The sequence below is a fragment of the Sinocyclocheilus grahami genome, unplaced genomic scaffold (genome assembly GCF_001515645.1).
Source record: "Sinocyclocheilus grahami isolate Dianchi unplaced genomic scaffold, SAMN03320097.WGS_v1.1 scaffold2239.1, whole genome shotgun sequence".
In the NCBI taxonomy this organism is placed as follows: Eukaryota; Metazoa; Chordata; class Actinopteri; order Cypriniformes; family Cyprinidae; genus Sinocyclocheilus; species Sinocyclocheilus grahami.
In genome coordinates this window covers 67,958-73,925 of record NW_015507418.1, presented here as the reverse complement: position 1 = coordinate 73,925, position 5,968 = coordinate 67,958, and the positions used below count along the sequence as shown (strand labels likewise).

Below are 5,968 nucleotides of genomic sequence, written 5' to 3'. Positions count from 1 at the left end.
GTGGGTGTGTGTGTGTGTGTGTGTGTGTGTGTGTGAGTGAGTGCGTGTGAGAGAGTGCGTGTGAGAGAGTGCGTGTGAGAGAGTGCGTGTGGGAGAGTGCGTGTGAGTGAGTGCGTGTGAGAGAGTGCGTGTGGGAGAGTGCGTGTGAGAGAGTGCGTGTGGGAGTGCGTGTGAGAGAGTGTGTGTGTGAGTGCGTGTGTGTGAGTGCGTGTGTGTGAGTGCGTGTGTGTGAGTGCGTGTGTGTGAGTGCGTGTGTGTGAGTGCGTGTGTGTGAGTGCGTGTGTGTGAGTGCGTGTGTGTGAGTGCGTGTGTGTGAGTGCGTGTGTGTGAGTGCGTGTGTGTGAGTGCGTGTGTGTGAGTGCGTGTGTGTGAGTGCGTGTGTGTGAGTGCGTGTGTGTGAGTGCGTGTGTGTGAGTGCGTGTGTGTGAGTGCGTGTGTGTGAGTGCGTGTGTGTGAGTGCGTGTGTGTGAGTGCGTGTGTGTGAGTGCGTGTGTGTGAGTGCGTGTGTGTGAGTGCGTGTGTGTGAGTGCGTGTGTGTGAGTGCGTGTGTGTGAGTGCGTGTGTGTGAGTGCGTGTGTGTGAGTGCGTGTGTGTGAGTGCGTGTGTGTGAGTGCGTGTGTGTGAGTGCGTGTGTGTGAGTGCGTGTGTGTGAGTGCGTGTGTGTGAGTGCGTGTGTGTGAGTGCGTGTGTGTGAGTGCGTGTGTGTGAGTGCGTGTGTGTGAGTGCGTGTGTGTGAGTGCGTGTGTGTGAGTGCGTGTGTGTGAGTGCGTGTGTGTGAGTGCGTGTGTGTGAGTGCGTGTGTGTGAGTGCGTGTGTGTGAGTGCGTGTGTGTGAGTGCGTGTGTGTGAGTGCGTGTGTGTGAGTGCGTGTGTGTGAGTGCGTGTGTGTGAGTGCGTGTGTGTGAGTGCGTGTGTGTGAGTGCGTGTGTGTGAGTGCGTGTGTGTGAGTGCGTGTGTGTGAGTGCGTGTGTGTGAGTGCGTGTGTGTGAGTGCGTGTGTGTGAGTGCGTGTGTGTGAGTGCGTGTGTGTGAGTGCGTGTGTGTGAGTGCGTGTGTGTGAGTGCGTGTGTGTGAGTGCGTGTGTGTGAGTGCGTGTGTGTGAGTGCGTGTGTGTGAGTGCGTGTGTGTGAGTGCGTGTGTGTGAGTGCGTGTGTGTGAGTGCGTGTGTGTGAGTGCGTGTGTGTGAGTGCGTGTGTGTGAGTGCGTGTGTGTGAGTGCGTGTGTGTGAGTGCGTGTGTGTGAGTGCGTGTGTGTGAGTGCGTGTGTGTGTGTGTGAGAGAGAGAGAGAGTGTGTGTGTGAGTGCGTGTGAGTGTGTGTGTGTGTGTGTGTGAGTGCGTGTGAGAGAGTGCGTGTGAGAGTGCATGTGGGAATGCGTGTGAGAGAGTGTGTGTGTGTGCGTGTGTGAGTGCGTGAGAGTGTGTGTGTGTGTGTGAGAGAGGGCGTGTGAGAGAGTGTGTGTGAGTGCGTGTGTGTGAGAGAGAGAGAGAGTGTGTGTGTGAGGGCGTGTGAGTGTGTGTGTGTCTGTGTGTGTGTGTGTGAGAGAGGGCGTGTGAGAGAGTGTGTGTGAGTGCGTGTGTGTGAGAGAGAGAGAGAGTGTGTGTGTGAGGGCGTGTGAGTGTGTGTGTGTCTGTGTGTGTGTGTGTGAGAGAGGGCGTGTGAGAGAGTGTGTGTGAGTGCGTGTGTGTGAGAGAGAGAGAGAGTGTGTGTGTGAGGGCGTGTGAGTGTGTGTGTGTCTGTGTGTGTGTGTGTGAGAGAGAGAGAGAGTGTGTGTGTGAGTGCGTGTGAGTGTGTGAGTGTGTGTGTTCAGCATGTGTTGTGTGTGGTAAGTGTTTCATCAGGATTCAGCATGTATTTTCAGGTTGGTGTTTTAGTCGTGTTTTGTGTGGGTTGTTTTTTTTAGTTCGCTCCTACAGAAATGTTGCAAAGCATGTGCAAATTTCTTAACTGAAAATAGTATATAAAATTAGAAAGATCAAAATTGTAAAGATGTGCATTTTATTACTTGATAACAATAATGTAATCAATAATCCATCAATTCCTTCCCCAGTCCGCTCATCATCTGTAAGGGTCACGGATATAATTAATGAAATGTAATATAAAGATTTTAGTATCAACAGATGAAATCACACTTTTGACATGGACAGTTTAAATACAAAAGCATTTCATATAAGTGTGGTTTGCTCATTGGCTTAATTATTTATGACTCATATTTTCTGTGTGATCCAGTATATGAATCCATTTCATAATAATTTCAAAGACATGTTGAATTATCTTCTGTTTATGAACTGGCCTCTCAGTTCATTTTTGCTGAATGTGTTTAAAATTGAACTAAATTTTCTGTATAAAGCAGTAAACAGTATATATTTTTTGTTGGCCGTGTGTGTTTCTGCAGGTGTTTGTTTTGCTGATGAGTCAGTATGAATATTCTAACAGTATCTATCGGATTTATCATAAGTTTCTTAGTCAAAAGGTATTTTGGGTATTTTTCCCACAACATATACACTGTAAAAATGATATTTCTAAGTTGTAAATTTAAAAAAAAGATTACTAAAGTAGATTTGACAAGAAAATAGTTTGTCTGCTCCAGAATTTCATGTTTAAGTCAGTGTGCTACTTGTCATTTCTGTGTAATAATTTGGGAAATTTACTAGCAATTTCTGATTGAAAATTGATCCCTAGCTTTTTTCAAGTAAATTCTGCTTCAATTTTTTCAGCGTACATTGCTTTCTCTTCCTGTTATGGTCATGTTTATATATCATATTTATATATCATATACATGTTCATATATTTACACTGAAAAAACTTGTGCAGAAGAAGAACTTGCTAGTGAATTTCACAAATAGTTCAGAAGAAATGGCATTGAATTAAACATGATATTTTGAAGTAGAAAAACAGAGATAGTAATTTCTTGTAAAATGTACTTTTATAATCTGTTTTATTTACAATTTGTGAATGAGTAGAAAAACTGAAATATTATTTTCTTGTAAAACATACTCCAGTAATCTTTGTTTTATTTACAACTTTAATTAGAACAAAATTAGTGTACATGTAAAAATAACCATTTGATGAATACTGTGTGTATTTTACATGCCATTTTTTTTTACAGAAATGACAATCTAGATTGACGTTAATATGTTTGTTAATGAATGGGATGCTGCATTTTGTTCAAAATCCGTTGGATATCGATTAAAGGGATAGTTCTCCCAAAAATTAAAATTAGCCCATGATTTACTCACCCCGAGGTGTGTATGACTTTCTTCTTTCAGACGAATCTAATCGGAGTTCTATTAAAAATTGTCCTGGCTCTTCCAAGCTTTATAATGGCAGTGAATGGGTGTTATTTTTCAATAGTCCAAAAGAAGTCCAATAAAGCGCATCCATCCATCATAAAAAGTGCCTCACACGGCTCTAAACTTTATAAACTGTAATCTCTAACTGGAATGACAGTTAGCGGAAGCTAGAGATTACGATTTATAAAGTTTTAAATACAGATTTTTTTTCTTACACAAACGCATTGATTCGCTTCAGGAGGCCTTTATTCACCCCCCGGAGCCGTGTAATCCACAGCACTCCAGTCCATCAGTTAACATCTGGAGAAGACAAAAGCTGAAAATCCTGCGTTGAGTTGTGCCTTGTTTGTAAATGAATCCGCAGTGAAATGAAGTGAACAAAGGCCCAAGTTCTTACTGACGCGGTCTGGATCTTCATTAAAAATAAAGTTTATCCACTCTTTCCTAAAGTTGGGATCAGAAGGAAGGCGATGCAAAGACACTGAACAGCGTCTTGATGTTTTAGAGCATGTTTATCGTTTAATTGCTGCGTAGACCTGTGTTTGCCTCCTTTGTTATTTACAATACATGCGCGAATCTGTGGGCGGGGCTAAACGGGCAGTGCTGTAGAATCGGTGTTTGTTTTATTTACAACTTTAATTAGAACAAAATTAGTGTACATGTAAAAATAACCATTTGATGAATACTGTGTGTATTTTACATGCCATTTTTTTTGACAGAAATTCCAGAAATGACAATCTAGATTGACGTTAATATGTTTGTTAATGAATGGGATGCTGCATTTTGTTCAAAATCCGTTGGATATCGATTAAAGGGATAGTTCTCCCAAAAATTAAAATTAGCCCATGATTTACTCACCCCGAGGTGTGTATGACTTTCTTCTTTCAGACGAATCTAATCGGAGTTATATTAAAAATTGTCCTGGCTCTTCGAAGCTTTATAATGGCAGTGAATGGGTGTTATTTTTCAATAGTCCAAAAGAAGTCCAATAAAGCGCATCCATCCATCATAAAAAGTGCCTCACACGGCTCTAAACTTTATAAACTGTAATCTCTAACTGGAATGACAGTTAGCGGAAGCTAGAGATTACGATTTATAAAGTTTTAAATACAGATTTTTTTTCTTACACAAACGCATTGATTCGCTTCAGGAGGCCTTTATTCACCCCCCGGAGCCGTGTGGAGCACTTTTTATGATGGATGGATGCGCTTTATTGGACTTCTTTTGGACTATTGAAAAATAACACCCATTCACTGCCATTATAAAGCTTGGAAAGGCAATGGCATTTTTAATATAACTCCGATTGGATTCGTCTGAAAGAAGAAAGTCATACACACCTTGGATGGCTTGAGGGTGAGTAAATCATGAGCTAATTTTCATTTTTGGGAGAACTATTCCTTTAAATATCTTCTATACATTTTGGCTTTCATAAGATTTCTACCAAAAAAATAGCCAAGAATGAACCAGGTGTTCTTTGTGATTCCTATTCTTTCCGACGACAAAGCACCTGAGCGCAGCAAACTCGTAATCACGACTTCAGAAGTGGATTTAAAAATCTCCTGTCATTCTTTTCACCGCGCTGAAATCAGATACTGCGATACGTGAGCGCGATTGTGTTGATGAGAGGAGAACATCTGGAAACTTTTATTTGAGCTCCAACATCAATTAAAGAGTCATGGCTGAAGCTAATTGCTGTTCATGCCAATTGGGTTTGTTAATTGTACAGTTGGGTTGATGAAGAATAGTGGTAAATCCTACCAGAAAACATGACGGGAGAGAAAGGAATATTAAATTGTGCATTTTGTTCCAACCAGAAACTCATAAGCAGGATCTTCCCAGGAGTAAACATCAGCGTTGAGGTGTTCAAACCTCATTCTGTCATCATTTACTAATGTTCAGACCTGCATGACTGTCTTTCCTCAGTGGAGCACTACAGCAGATGTTTGTCAGAATGTTCCTGCTGCTCTTTTCCAGCAGCGATCAGAGTGAATGAGCCGTTTTGGTGGATTATTCCTTTAAAAGTTGGCATGAAATCAAATCTGACCCTGTTTATTTTCTTGTTGCATGTTAAGGCATATAAATGCTATTTTGGATTTTGTTCTTTTGCTACTGGAGCAAATTAAGAGCACAACAATTATATTTGTTATAGTTTCCGTTCACCTCTATTAGACGTTTACCCAACTATGATGACCTCAGTCTAATGGGAATGATTCATCTGTATTATTATTTAAGAAGAAACTCTTAGATCAAAATAATCTGAAAATGTTCTCATCCTCAGTTCATCCAAGATCAGGATGAGTTTGTTTCTTCATCAGATTTGTAGAAATGTAACATTGCATCAGTGTCTCAGCAATGCATGCTCTGCAGTGAATGGGTGCCGTCAGAATGAGCACTGCATCAGTGTCTCAGCAATGGATGCTCTGCAGTGAATGGGTGCCGTCAGAATGAGAGTCCAAACAGCTGATAAAAACATCACAATAATCCACAAGTAATCCACAGCACTCCAGTCCATCAGTTAACATCTGGAGAAGACAAAAGCTGAAAATCCTGCGTTGAGTTGTGCCTTGTTTGTAAATGAATCCGCAGTGAAATGAAGTGAACAAAGGCCCAAGTTCTTACTGACGCGGTCTGGATCTTCATTAAAAATAAAGTTTATCCTCTCTTTCCTAAAGTTGGGAT

At 41.6% G+C, this 5,968-nt stretch overlaps 1 protein-coding gene across 1 annotated transcript in view; it reads left to right on the top strand.

Annotated features, from left to right (window-relative positions):
- The window catches only part of LOC107574461 (ras/Rap GTPase-activating protein SynGAP-like), a 52,350-nt gene that overhangs the window by 1,908 nt on the left and 44,474 nt on the right, over positions 1-5,968 (top strand). The window lies entirely within an intron of this gene.